Source organism: Tenebrio molitor, chromosome 1 (genome assembly GCF_963966145.1).
Source record: "Tenebrio molitor chromosome 1, icTenMoli1.1, whole genome shotgun sequence".
NCBI lineage: Eukaryota > Metazoa > Arthropoda > Insecta > Coleoptera > Tenebrionidae > Tenebrio > Tenebrio molitor.
The window spans coordinates 22,870,170-22,886,107 of record NC_091046.1 but is presented as its reverse complement, the minus strand read 5'-3'; the positions used below and the strand labels follow the sequence as shown (position 1 = coordinate 22,886,107).

Below are 15,938 nucleotides of genomic sequence, written 5' to 3'. Positions count from 1 at the left end.
TTGATAATAACGGATAATATTTAGTGTAATTGTTGTTTAATTTTTTAAGTAATAGATATTTATTTATTTTTATCTGTTTTTCTAAAAAACGCTCCGAACTTTCTGGACATCCTAATAATAATAATAATAATGTTGAAAATGTTGTTACACAGTCTAGGACTGGTTTACAAATCTATGAGGGGCGTGATGACCAACTTATGGCTATGAATTTCCAGAGGATATTTTTGTAATTTATTTTTAAAAACAACTACACTGTTTGATTCAACTATGTCATTGTTTAAGCTGTTCAGAAAGACACGAATGGGTAAAAAATGTTCTCTGCATTTGGTTTTATGTTGCATTTTTATTAAGTTTTTTGGTGTAAAAATTGTTTTTTCTACTAGAAATTTTAACTTAACAACTACTTTTTATACTTCAGTTTCCATATAAAAAAATCTTTGAAATAAATATCGTGGAAAACGAAATTTTTTCCATAAATAGCAAATTATTGTTTAAACAATATAAATATTTACGTGCCCCAACCAAAATGTTTCTGATTTCAAATAATATATAAATACACACATTTAAAAAAAAAATCATCAAAATCGGAGCTGTTTCTGAGGATTAAGAAGTTTCGGCGATTTTTCGGCTTTATTGACTCGACTAACGGTATTTAAGACATTTCGTTAAAATTATTTTAAAAATTAAAATTCTTAATTTATCGAACCTATTCGGACCGTTACAGTACCTATTCCGAATTTGAGAGCACATCTTTTTTCACTTGACCATTGGCGCAGACACACAACACAATTTTGGCACACAATATGGCGTACCTATGGCTTGTCTGCATTGCTCAATTTTATTCCAAAGCAGTTAACATATGTACGCAGTCTTAACGAACTAACGAAGTTCGAGATAAATTTTCTATATTTTATGTAAGTACCTATATTCGCCACAAATTTAACAAAAACCATTTGGATTGTTTAAACAACATCTCCGTGTCGTAGCCATATCGAAAGAATTTAGCAAAATTAATTGTACGCTACAAAGTATTAAAAAATTCCGCCTACCGCCTCAGCCAGGGCATTTAAAAAACTAGAGCTGTTGCGTAAAAACTAATCTCATCTTCGTTATCAGCGAGCTAAAATGAAACAAAAACGATAAAAGTTTCAAAGGAAAAAATTAAAAAGTACTATTTTGTTGAGCAGTGTTATTGTTGAAAACCTTCAAATGATACTGATCTAACAGTAATGCCTTTCGGTTCTAACTAGTTAGTAAATTAATCATTAATAATGAAAATAATAATAATCTTTTTTTAATTTTCAACAATTTTTTTCTCAAGTTTTTTTTAAATGTAAGGGATTAAAATTTGTATAATGTCATGGTGACAGTTAAAAAACTATCAAAATGATGACGAATAAATATAGGTTGCTATTTAAAAAAATAGATGATGATGTCATTACTTTGACAAGAAACACCCTGTATAAAAAAATGTTATGTCAGTAAACACGATATTGAAATTAAAAATCGACCTATTTTTGTTCTATGATTTACCGAATTGTTGCGTTACTTTTGCCCCTCACTGTGTAATAAATATTGCTGTAGATACATTACCGTTATTAGTGAGTCATTCACTACCTATCTAATTATGTATTATTCTTGTAAAAAGAATTCTATTAAAAGTATTTTATATTTTTAACTTTTCTCTAATTCAAGGAGGCTAGATTAACATTATAGTAGGTCATTGTCATATACTTCATTGATTAATGAAAACCTATTTTGAAGATATATTATGCCAAATGTATAATACCCATGTTTTAATCATCTGATTAAATCTTTAGAATTAACAATTAATTAAATTATAATGTTATGTACCAGTAAAATTATATATTTCATTGCATATTCTGTTCCGTCCAATTAAAAAACTATTAATTAAACGTTTGGCATTGACTTTTTTTTATTAGCCTTGATTTACTAAGTGTATATAATTTTATAAGTCAGGTCATCAATAATACGATATAAATATACATGTTCATATTATGTATATGTACGAGTATATATATATAACTGCAAAAGACACAAGAAGGAATTACTTATATTACTAATAATAATACTACTGATTGCAAATATATTGAATCATGGACAAACATGCGGTAATCTGTTAGTCTTCTTACATATAAGTTTCCCGCATTAAAGGAAACGTTCACAAATCTCAATGCCATACAATACAATATAAAGGATAATGATTTATTTGCTCTTGAAATAATGAAACCGCAACCGCGACAATTTTTACTTGAAATTTTTATTTTAATTCTATTTCACGCTACGCATTTATCAACTATCGAATTAAATTAACTAAACAAGTATAAACTAATATTTATTCATTTAAAATTTGAGAAGAGTTTCAGTAAGAAAATTAACCGGATATGATTCAAAGCTGAATAATTTTTTTTTCTTCAAACGTCCGTAAATTATGACATTATGCTGCTGCATTGATAATGCTAAAGTGTCACTTCATTGTCATGGGATCTATAGTATTGCCGTTATAAGTTTTTTAGTGCTATTCTCTAAAATTTCACTGCATAATGTAAAAAGTTACAGTATGTAGCTAACAGAGCAATGTAAGAAACGTCCTTACAGAGATATTACATAAAATTCGTATTCTCTAAATACCTCTGTAAGCATTTGCCTTACAGAGCTATGTATTTAATACATTTGAAAATTAGTGGAGTAAGATTTGCCCGAGTGAACAATGCAAACGAAAAAGGTGCCAAAATACAACTTCCGAGCAGTAACTACGAAGAATATTTGAAATTATGTAGTGGAAACGGATGATATTTTTCGTTTTGACGATTTAAATCCAAACATTTCCCTAAATTACCTTTAGAAGTTGTTCAGGCCGTTAGCCCTACCACTGTTGGCCCCAACTCAAACCCCTAGTTGGTTATAGACTATACTCTACGGCACTTGTAATCGAGAAATAAACGAGAAAGCATCCTGCAAACAAGTCTTTACTCATTTTAGAAGCGCAAAACGATATCGCAACAAATCTGGTCCTTCGAGATAATGCGAACTGAAGTCTTGGGATAACTTGTCCAAGAAATTAAACGCAATTGGTACTGGCTCCGTTTTATCGCCAAAAGAATGGGCGTTGTTCATGTTTATTTTTGTGATACTGAGTCGGTATAATCGGTAGAACTAGGCAGAATTAACAAGAAAGCAAACGTCAAGATTACATGTACTGACATTTATTATGACTTACAGAGGCTTTACAGTGCTTATGATGACGATTTATCTCACCATAAATTTACAGCGACTGTAAGCTAGAGAATGTACTGTAGTTTCAATTTGGTTGTAGGTCGTAAAATTTTATTGGGTATTATGGGCACAATGGTTGGGTGTGAAAAGTTTGGGAAGCGGCGCGTGCCGTTTGCCGTACAATGCAAATATACCAAATGTACAATACAACTCTGCTTAAAATATTACTTGCTAGTGGTAAACTAGGATTTATAAGCCCCGCAAGATTTTTAACTTAAAGTACCATAAAATTTTACGACCTACAAGCAAATTGAAACTACAATATGTTACAGAGACAATTTCTCTTGGAGAATACCATTTTGTATTACAGACTGTAGCTTATAGGGTTATAAAGTTACAGTAGGCAACTTTTACTTAGAGAATAGCACCAATTTATTAAGAAAGATTACATGTACTGACATTTATTACGACTTACAGAGGCTTTACAGTGCTTATGGTGACGATTTATCCCACCATAAATTTACAGCGACTGTAAGCTATAGAATGTATGTTACAGAGACAATTTCGCTTAGAGAATACCATTTTGTGTTAGAGACTGTAGCTTATAGGGTTGTCGAGTTACAGTGGGCAACTTTTGCTTAGAGAATAACACCATTTATCTGCTCCGTCCACATAAATTGACCAATGAGAATCAAAGCCAAATTCAATCTGTATAATTTTTTATCACCTTTGTCACGTAAAAAAGTTAAGGTTAGAATTTTGTTGTCAAGTGCACAATTATTGTTTTACGTTTTAAAAAATAAAATGTCATCAAGACAATTCGAATGTCAGAATTTTTTTTCTGTGTAAATCAGATCGTCTTAACCTATTTGATTGGTAACTAAGAAAATGTAATGGGCGGGGCAGATAAAATGTTAGGTTGTCCTTAGTATAATGAGCTGACCAGCGTCCATGAAGTTAGTATCTCCGTTGAGGAGCGTCCGTGAAGTTATTATCTCCGCTGATGAGCGGCTGTGAAGTAAACTAGCTAAATCATTTGAAATTCCTGCCTCAAATGGTAACAAATTCGTGTCTGAATGTGAGATATTGAAAGCTGAAGTGAATAAATAAGGTTTAATCAAGAACCTTGTACATTATTGCAAAACGTACTTACAAAATCTATCCAAATTAAAACGGGTTGACAGACGGATAATTATTTCGCATTTTGTTCACAGCGTTGTTTATACTAGTCATAGTCATAGTAACGCTTTGCAAAACGAGCCAAACTACCAGCCGCAGCACATAAAACTCCATTTTTGCTCCTCATAACATAATATACCTACCGTACGAACGAATAAAAAAAAATCAGAGTAGGCGAAAATGGTGGTTTGAACCAATCACAGCATCAGAATAGCATAATCCAGGCGGTGCACAGGAGTTCCCGTCAGCATAATATTTTATACCTGGGCTTGGACATAGGTCTTTTAATCCTGCACACGAATTCCCGTCAAGGCAAAAATGCACCACAAATTCTAGACTCGAATTCCCGTCAGAAAAAAATCTTGGTTATTGAAAGCACTGTTACGAAAGTAAGATTCAATGATGAATCTTCTATGTTCTGAAGTAAAAACCATTTTTGCGTTAAAATTTGGTTAATAGTGACAGTTGTTTGATGTTTATTAGCTGACTTAGCACAGATACGAAAAATCTGACACTGTCAAAGTCACAGCCGCCCCTTATCTAAGTATATCATTGTTGATCACAGGGTATTTGTAACTTTTGAAAATTAAAAAAAAATTTTTTTTTGGTCCACGTAATGGTAAACAACAATGGTACCTGGCAACGGCTAGAGGTAGCTAAGTAAGGGATTGAAGCGCTCTTTTAGCCTTGACGGGAACTCGAGTTATGGATTATATCAGTTGATAATTACCTGAGGGGAATTCTTGCATTACTTTATGACAAGAAATAAGTCAGACGGGAATTCGAGTGCGCCCAATCCAGGTAACTCGATTTTTTTTTATTCGATCGCACGTTACTATTTTCACAATTAATTATTTTAAAATTATTTACTTTGGACATTGATTCCTAATTTTATTCCAGATTGGGTTGATGTTTTGAGGTGTTACTGGCGAAAGGCAACTACGAGTAGTATGTCGATCTACTGCAATTACATAGACAGTTTAATCTTTTGAACCAAAAAAAAAAGTTTCATAAATGTAAAAATACGATACTAACAAAATGAAAGTATGAATAGAAATTTTCCTTTAAAATTGGACCAATCAAATTGAAATTACGCGATAATTTTTCACGGCAACAAATTATGGATAATTTTGTAACAATTTTTTTACATGTCAGTTAAATCAGAGATTTTATAGCATTTATTTGAAGAAAACACACTGTTATTAATAATATTAATTAAATATGAATTGATTATAATTTAAATTTGGCCTAAATTTAAGTTGCAGCGATCATTCGGTGAATACTCATATCGAATTGCGCTCGTGATTGAGAAATTCCAGATAATTTTGTTAAAGACCCACTCGTGTCTGGTGTTAAATTCCTTCCAACACTCGTGATCACCACCACAAAATTATCGGGAATTTCTCAATCACTAGGGCAATTATACCTGAAAATCGCACGACACTTAAAAATAGCCAATAGAAAAACAGAATTCGGTGTGGTTTCTACAAAAATATACAGATTTCCTGGAAATTTTTTGCACCTAGCTAAACCCAACATGAAATTAATAAGCGGAAATTTTTTCAGCCAATCAAAATAATTTATTTATTAAAAATCTCAATTTTTTTTCTGTTGTCAAGGATAATTCTGTTATACAACTTGATTTTTTTTGTCAGAAATTTATAATTTAAGATCCGTGTCGTTGCGATTTTCTTACCGAATATGCCCTCGTGCATTGATTAATATCCGGAAATTTTATTCTCATGCATATTTCCAAAACATAATTAGCCTTCATGTTCCACTCGGGCTAATTAATACGTTTTGGAAATGCATTCGAAAAAATTTCCGGAAATAATCAATGCACTTGGGATATTTTTTAAACAGTCCTGTCGGCCAATCGTAACGAGGAAATTTTCAAATCGACCAATAGCATAAACATTACGCTGACAATTTGCTAGTAGCTAATTACAGCGAAAAACGTACGACACTCATTAATGAAATAATGAGTAATGACCAACAGAAAAATTAGTTCACGAGCCATAACAAAGACAACAACAAAATTTCTTGGAAATTTTTTGTAAGTAGACCAACCTAATGACAAATGACAAAGAAATTGCTTCATTGTGAAACAGGCTTCGGCGTAAATCGTTCTACGCAACTAGGCGACATCCCCTTTTTTTATTACTATATCTGTTCATTGGCCGGACCATAAGTAAATGCATGTATGCAGAAATTTATTATAAAAAACGAAAAAAAAAAGGACGTAGGATATCTGCACAAAACAAAAAAGCAAAAAACGTTCAAAAACAACATAAGCTATTTGCCCAGAACAAAAAAAGGAAATAGTTATTTTTACATTAAATGCGTGAAGAGTGTTTTTTGTGCATGAAAAGGTCTTTTAAGCCGAGACGCACGTACTCACAGAGAGTACGGGTTTAATTTAGCACAAGCGTGTACACTTTTAACTGCACATTCTTCCCTCTGTGTGTGTGGCCGGCTCTGTGAGTACACACACACTACTGCTTCCCCGTCAGTTGTGCAGCAAACGTTCATTGTGACCAAAAATGAAATTTGTCTGATAACAGTGGCGTGCCCCTGTATTGTATTCACGAGGCATATTTCGTAAATCAGACAAAATACGAAGCATGCAGAGGCTTGTCGCCACACACAGTGAGTTATCCCCGCGCGGGTTTGAATGTGCACGCCAAAAATCAAGACAGTCTTGATTCCAACTGACTTGCATGCGCGTGCCACATTCTTCTCCACACACACGGAGTTTTAACTGTACCCCGTGGCGTGTGCATTCAAGTCTTGACTCTTCCCTCTGTGTGTGTGGCCCCCATAAGAATGTGATATCGTTGATTGACTGAGAAAAATGTTGCATTCATTGACGTGCACATCTTCTCCAAACATGAACATGTAGTCAAACTGCCGAAGCGAGGTTAAAACTAATGAAATGCCGTCAAGTAATTTTTGGGGATGTAGATCAGGCTCTCAAAAATATGCGCACGTTTTGAATAAGCCAATTGGAAGCTGCTGTTTAAAATACGCGGGCACTAGAGGGCGGTTTTATTACTATATCTGTTGGTTGGCCCGACTTTAGATATTTTTAAAATTCTTCTAGCCCTGGGGCCAGTTTATAGAAAGAGAATTAAATATTTAATTCCAATTAAATTTTAATGCGTCATTATGCCATGAATCCGAAAATTCGATTGGTTCAATCTGGTCATGTGTTCAGTTAATCTGATTTGATTACGATTAATTTAATTTCGCTTCTGTAAACTGGCCTTAAAGCTCTTTATTCAACTCCAGTTGGACTATTTTCAATATTTGGTGAGGAATGAATACGTAGTAAATATTTGCCTCGACCGATTTGGTCATACAGAATAGTTACAATCATACTGTATCTGTCCAACAGCGTACTATTCCGGACACGGAATCTTGGCCAACATTTTTTAGACATTTCTAAAAAAAAACTGATGTAAACCAATCATTAGTGTCATTAATAAATGACAATTATTAAAGATCACTTTGAAGTCTTTCTTGTGACATTAAAAAAGCAGAGAAATGGCATTATCGAGTCAAAAGTTGGGTTATATTCAATAAAGGCCAGTTCACACATATTTGTCATTTAAATGTCAGTTGTGGCCAAGATTCCGTGTCCGGAATAGTACTTTCAGTTTTTGATCACAGCGTTTGATTTAGGTTAGAAATTTGTACATACTGCGCATGATAAAATGATCTATTCAAAATACCTAGTCATTTACAAATAGCTATTTATGCAACGAGTTGCAAAATGAGCGTCCTTTTTGCACTAGACATGACAATTGGACCACGAGTGTCAACGAGTGGTCCAACATATCGTGTGCAAAAAAATAGCTATTTTGCTACGAGTGTCATAGAAGATTTTTTCTAATTTAGTTACGAAAAGCACACATTCTAGTTAAAATCCTGTTTAAATCTGCTATTTTAATAATTTTCCGGGATAATAATACTAATGTCACTTTTTAACACTAGTGATAATATAATGTAACTTTTTTGACTACCTAGTTATTAAATGAAGCACGTTTGACAACTAAAATGACATATCACAATGGTTACTTTTCGTAACTGAATTAGAAAAAGTACATTTTACAAAATGACTGAAAACGGCAGGTCATTTCGAATAATTGAAAGTTTATTATTCAAAGTGAAGCTGTTTTGCAAAAACGCCTAATTCTGCATGCGACATATACAGCATGTCCCAGAGTTGCAAAAAAGCTCCATAACTTGTTTGTTATTAAAGATATCAACTTTTTCTTTTTTCTAGATGATAGCTACGCTTCTACTGCATATTCGGAAAATATTGCGGTATATATACAGAGTGTCCCAATATTATAAAAACACTAAAGTTATGTTTTTTTAAATGGAAACTACCCAGTTTGATTTTATTTTTGAACTCTATGCTAAATTATGAATCAAATTTATACAGGTCGTTTTTAGTTATCTGCCATCGTTTTTAATCAGTGGCGCTTTTTTTACCAGAATTTCGAATTGCAGGGGTCCCTTCGAAAATTCGTACCTTCCAAATCGTTGCACATAAATTAAAATGATTGACGCTGTTTGATTTCTGAATGTTTGCTGCATCTGCTGAGTGTTTACTCAACAATCTGCTTAGTCGCATATGCCTACTGCGATTTTTTAAACATAACGAATTAAAAATGTCAAAAACTCATTTTTTTCAAATGGCACCCCGTATTTATTATTGCACTGGTCGAACGCTAAAATAATTAAATGTTTAATTGTTAAACACTGCTTTGTTGGTTGATTCATCTTTATGGAGTGACCATATTGTGTGATTATCTTTTGTTAGGCCTACTAGATTTTTGTATTGTCTTTTTAACGGAAAAATTGCACCTTTAGGAGATAGCACCCTAGATTTTCAGATTCGACTATGCAAACGTTATATTGTTCAAAAGCTTAGGCAGAATATAGCCTAAGGGAGTCCGTTTCGGCTCAGGGACGCGAAGGTCGCGAGGGTCGCGGGTTCGATTCCGACCCAGGGCGAAATTTAAAAAAAAATGAAAAAAAAAGGCTATATTCTGTCTCGTGATTCGGAAGTCGCGTTAAGCCATTGGTCCCGGTCTATTGAGTTGGTCATCATGCCCCTCATAGATTTGTAAACCAGTCCTAGACTGTGTAACAAAATTTTTTTTATTACAGCAAATAATACCTTAAGAATACGAGCGTATAGTGATGACAATTATTCAAGAGGATAAAAATTCCAACACGAGCCATAGGCGATTTTTACAATAAAAGCAATTAAACTCCTTTGTGAGGTAGCAATCCATACTCCAACCTTTATAGGATGCAATCGGGTTTCTCCAAATGCATGTGGATTTTCTGAACTCCATACTCTATAGTTTTGTGCTTCGTTCAAAAAAAAAAGCCAAAATGCCAAACGGCAGATCGCATTTTCGCCGGTACCACGACGAAAAACATAGCTCGCGACGCCGACGTGACGAAAGACACCGGTCACCGCATCGTCGCCGTAGGGATGGTGATGAACTTCCTCAAGACCTTCCCCAGCACCCCGACGGTGTTGATGGAGTCCCCACGAACGATGGCTTTCAGGGGTCTGGTTATCAACCCGACAGTGAGCTGCAAGTACTGGTGGACACTCCACGATGCGGGACTTCCACCACGAGCGTACCGGTGGCTAGCATCTCCGAGGCAATTGTAAGAGGTATGCAGGAAGTCGCAGGTAAGTTACAAAAAACCAATGTAGGTCGTAGCGTAAGTATGCATACCTCTCTTATTAAAAATATTGTGGCCGAATTTAATCCCGTTGAAACTGATGTAACTAGTTGGATACACGAAGTGGATGAATATGCCATTATTTACGGGTGAGACAGTAAGACGACTAGTCACCTGGCCTTAAGTAAATTAAGGGGCGCTGCTGAAGTTTGCTATAGGGGTTTACCGTCTCATTTATTCACTTGGGAGCAGTGGAGGGAAATGATTTTAAATCATTTCCAAAAGAAACGAAATTTACATGGAAGCATGAAAGCAATGATAGACTGTACCGCAAATAAATACGACACATACTACGAATATCACTTTGCCAAATTAGCGTTAATACATAAATTGAAACTCCCGATCAGCCAAGGCGATCAAGTCAGTCTCGTTATGGGTGGACTCGAAAATGAGCGAATCAAAATCGCCATCGAAACATCTAACATTAATACTCCTGAAGTGTTGGCCGCCCATTTTCGAGTCCTTGACGAACAAAGACTTGGCAGATCGAAACCTAAAACGTACACAAACACTCAAAGTGCAACAGGTGCGGAAAAATATAAAGCCTCGTCCTCATCCGCACGATTTCCAAAAAAACCGGACAAAGCTAAAGACAGTACCAAGTCTTTTCAGCCAACTTGCTTTAAATGTGGTGGCGGGGGCCATTTTCGTAGGTTCTGCCCCAGTAACAACAATAATGACCAGCGATCAACTGCTAAACGCCCTTTGTTGGCGATTGAACCGAAACACGTCAATTTCATAGGTCCTAGCGCTAATAGTGAGTTTTTCAAAACAATACCTATTGAGAGGAGACAAATGAAATGCTTTGTGGATTTCGGAAGCGAATGTTGGTTGATTAGCGAAGCAACGGTACAGCTGTTGTCAGCAACACCAGTTTCATTGGAGACGGGCGTTACCTTATCTAGTTTGGGTGGGCATCGAGTCGTTCCTACTGGCTTGGTGCTGCTTGACATAGTTATCGATGAAATAAACAAAGAGATAGAATTTTATGTAATTAACAAATGTGTTATGGGAGTTGAAATTTTAGTGGGTCAAAATTTCACAGAACTTCCCGACGTGAATTACTCAAAGACTGGGAACCTTCTTAAGTTTTCCCAACTCAGCACTTTGAATGTAAATTCGATTGCAGAAGCTGTTGTAAATGTGGGGATTGACAACGATAAAGTCGTTAAAGGGTTGATAGGACTTCTAAACGAATATTCCGATTGTAGGGCCAGCAATATTTCACAAATAGGTGTTAATCCGACGGTCCAAATGACTATACAATTGACAAACGCTGAACCAATCTCTCGTCGAGCGCGACAATATTCCGATTGCGAGCGCGCCCAGATCAGGGATCTTGTCGAAGAATTATTACAAAATAATATTATTCGCGAATCAAATTCGCCATGTGCGAGCAGTGTCCTATTAGTAAAAAAGAAAACAGGTGAATATCGTCTATGTATTGACTACGGGCCGCTTAACAAGATAACTGTCAAGGACAAATACCCACTTCCTCTTCCGAGGAACAATTAAGACGACTTTCGGGATTTTATTACTTTACGACGCTTGACTTATTCTCAGGGTATTATCATATCCCAATGGCGGAGTCGGTTCCGCTAACTGCTTTTATTACACAGGATGGGCATTATGAGTTTTTGCGGATGCCCTTTGGACTGACCAATGCTCCTGCAGTCTTTATGAGAATGGTCAATTCTGTGTTGGGGCAGTTGAAATTTACAAAGGTGTTATGCTACTTAGACGATATCGTAATTCCGGCACGGAGTGTCGATGAAACTATGTCTATTTTGCGACGCGTACTCGAGATATTTAGAGCTAATGGATTAACATTAAAACTATCGAAGTGTTGATTTTTACAAACCAGCATTGAATATTTAGGGTATGAAATTAGTGGGTCCGAAATTCGACAAACTTCTCACAAAATAAAGGCAGTGCGCGATTTCCCTGTCCCGACTGACGTTCATCGAGTCCGCCAATTCCTTGGCTTGACAGGTTATTTCCGAAAGTTCATCAACGATTACGCTGCGGTATCACGACCCCTCACTTCACTTCTCCAGAAAGAAGCTCCATGGGTATGGAGTCAAGCCCAGAACACTTCATTCGAAGCCCTGAAAACTCATTTAATTTCTGACCTGGTTCTGACACTTTTCAATCCTGATTTAGAGATACGGTTATACACTGACACTAGTTGCTTGGGTGTAGCCGGAATTTTGATACAGGTTAACGGCAAAAAGGAAAATGTGATTTCATATTTCAGTAAACATACCACCGCGAACGAACGGAAATTCCATTCCTTCGAGCTAGAATTTTTGGCTATAGTGTCTTCGGTACGACGGTTTCGGCAATACCTTTTGGGCAGGTCCTTCACGATTGTCACAGATTGTGCCGCGGTCAGAAACGCTTTCTCTATAGGCGAGGTGAATGCACGTATAGGCAGATGGGTTCTCGAACTAAGTGAGTATCGGTTCACGATTGTTCATCGCAGTAATCTCTAAATGCGGCATGTCGACGCCTTGAGTCGGAACCTACCTATTAGCGAACATGGTGTCCATCTAGCCGTAATCGATGAAATCGATTGGTTGTTGTCTATTCAGCAGTCAGATGATTCCATCATTCAACACATAAAACAATTGCTAGAGTCTGGTGACCGCGACGGCAATAGCAATCTTTTCAGTAATAATGCACTAAAAGATGGAAAGGTATACAAGATTACTGACCGAGGGTTAAGGTGTGTACTCCCGAAAACAGCCCGATTCCAAATTTTGCGAATGTCCCACGACGATTCTGGTCACTTTGGATTTGATAAAACTTGCGATCTGGTGTCGAGTCAATATTGATTTAGGGGCATGCGCCTGTTCGTTCGAAAATACATCAATAACTGTCTGAATTGTCTATATTTTAAATTACCCGGAGGGAAACGACCAGGTAGTCTTCATCCTATACCTAAAACTCCGGTACCGTTCCACACGGTGCATATCGACCATCTGGGTCCTTTCGTAAAAACAAAAGCAGGCAATACCCAATTATTTCTCATTATAGACGCTTTCACCAAATTTATACTACTCTATCCAGTCAAGAGTACTAAGTCTAAGTTAGCTATTAAGTGTTTGCAAGATATGATTAAGGTCTTCGGAGTCCCTCGCCAGATTATTTGTGATCATGGTAGATCATTCACTAGCGAAGAGTTCCGAGAGTTTTGCGACCACATCCAAACCAAAATTCATTTCAATGCTGTTGCCACGCCCCGTGGTAATGGCCAGGTAGAGAGGTATAACCGGACTGTACTTGATTCCCTCGCAACTATGGGTGCCGATTTAGATGATGACTGTTGGGATGACAATATTCTTAATGTACAGTTGGGCTTAAATGGAACCTTGAACAGAGCCGTGGGAGTTTCCCCTAGCGAGGCGTTAATGGGGTTTAGAGTTGTTTCAGGGGGCCTATTGGAACCTGAAGATAGAACCCCTTTGGATGTAACTGAAATTCGTATGGTCGCTCACCCTGAACGGTATCAAGCGTCCCAGAAGAACCGTTTCGATCATTCCCGATCTACTCCCCGTTTGTATCAGGAAGGTGACCTCGTGCTTATTCGCATAAGCAGTACCCCGGCAACCGGCTCCAGCCAAAAGTTACTGCCAAAATGGCGAGGACCGTTCCGAGTGGCCAAAGTTTTGGGGAACGATCGGTACGAGGTAAAGGACATCCCAGGGACTGGTAGGTCAAGGCTACGTTACAGTGTTGTAGCTGCAGTTGACAATATGTGGCCTTGGGTAAGATACGAGTGAGCTAGACCGTGGTTCAAGTCGAGAAGAGAGCGATGGATTTTGTTGCCTGGGACTCGCTCGCACTTGACCATAGGTTGATGTGACTTGCCTGCCTTGGGTACACTGGATAGTGTTGGTTGATGGTAGTCACTGGGATGCTCAGATGTTCATGTTTCATTATCCATATAGCCTAAGTTCATTTAGTTTAGGATTCTTTAAGTTGTAGTTAAGTCTTTTATTTCCCCTCAATTATGTACTTTGTTTTGTCTCTTTATTAACGTACGACTTGGCCAAGCTCGTCTGTCAATGTCCTCTTAGGTTAGGTCTACAATCAGCACGGCAATTTAGTCCATCAACCGTCCGAGATAATTATTCTCCGAAGTGTCAAGGTGCTATTCTAAAGTTCTCTTGCAAGTTCCAGATAAAGGCGTTTTGTCGTCTGTCGAGTGAGGACACTCTTCATGTCAGGAAGGGCCGTGTTAACATTCTGGGGTTCCTACGATCCGAGCCCTGCCTAGACCGCACGAAACAACAGACGCCACTGGGACAAAAGGCCGGAGTCAGCATCCGAGATACCGAGTGGAAATATTTGAACATTGCGTTGCTGAGATACGCCAGAAAAACAATCTATTAATTTCCAGTCGCACATTGTAATAAAAGACAAGACCAATATATCTATTGTATTTGTTGTGACTGGCGAGTTTCAATTTTAACAGGATAGAAGTTCAGGTTTTTTCAAACAATTTTCTGACAAGTGGAGAGTAGTACAGTGGGGAGCACGGAATTTCGCACGCCAATTTGTACGTCATTAAAAAAAAACTATCTAGTCTAAGCTTTATTGTCATTATAATCAATAATGAGGTGGGATACGCATGATATATGTGATCATGACTGATGTTTCACCTAAACTGTCACGAAACTGCCGCCAGTATCTCATTTTAATAAAATTAAGTCAGTGAAATGTCCAATGTGTGCGAAATTCCGTGCTCGCTACTTTACATCAGTCTGAAGTTATAATTTCCTGAGGGATTTTTTTTAGTTTTGTTCCATTCGTTGGCGTAAATTTTCAACAATTTCTTCATTCACTGGCGGTCTTCCTACACTTTTACCTTTTTCAATACTTCAAGTTGCCACAAATCTATCCACAATCCTTCTAACATGTGGAATTAAATTTGTTTCTACATGTTGTCATTTGGAAATTTTCCGAAAAATTCTTCCTTGCAAACGTTTATAGAATAAACCCACTCTCCATTCTGCAGGGTGTCATTTCGGTAAAACGACATCACATTGAGCAAATTGAGATTTTGATTAATTAAAAGCGTAATTTTTATAATCAACTGATTTACCAAGAGAGGTAGGAAATAGTAGATTACATACCGAGTTGGGAAGTGTTTCATTCCTGTCGAGAGCTAAGATAGTTTACCAAGGCGTAGCCGAGGTGAACTAGTGCTCGAGACATGAATGAAGCACATTCTATTATTTTATTCGGAATCATTACATTTTTAGCAAATAAACAATTAATTTGATGCAGTTTCATTTCTACTGTTTTTCGACTTTCAGTAAGTACGCCACTGGAAAAACCTTATAACAGGGCGGAAAGTGGTCTATTACTGACCAAGAGAGGCAAGTAAAGTTAAAAAGGAATGGTTAACTTTCCGCCCTCGTATAAGGTTAGGAATGTGCATATTACAATACGATTCCGAATAAAGTATATTATTAGATAGAGATGACATTATAATGTGGAGAAGAAAATGTTTACGTCAAATAAAACAATTGCGAAAGCAAACAAGAAACATATATTATTTAGACGAAACATGGGCGAACTCGGGTCATGTCAAATATAAAATATGGGTAGATCAGAACGTGATGATTAAAAGAGAGCTGTTTAACCATGGGACCCAAAATGGGACAGGGACTGCACCGGGCTCTCAGGGTTTTGTCGGGGCACTAGGGTGGGTTCGTTAATGGGCGCCAGGCAACTAA

General features: G+C 36.8%; 1 long non-coding RNA gene and 1 pseudogene across 1 annotated transcript in view; one reads left to right on the top strand and one right to left on the bottom strand.

Annotated features, from left to right (window-relative positions):
- LOC138138755 (uncharacterized) overlaps positions 1 to 15,938 on the bottom strand; it is a 104,383-nt gene that overhangs the window by 87,183 nt on the left and 1,262 nt on the right. The window lies entirely within an intron of this gene.
- Positions 9,763 to 14,648, top strand: LOC138138391 (uncharacterized; annotated as a pseudogene).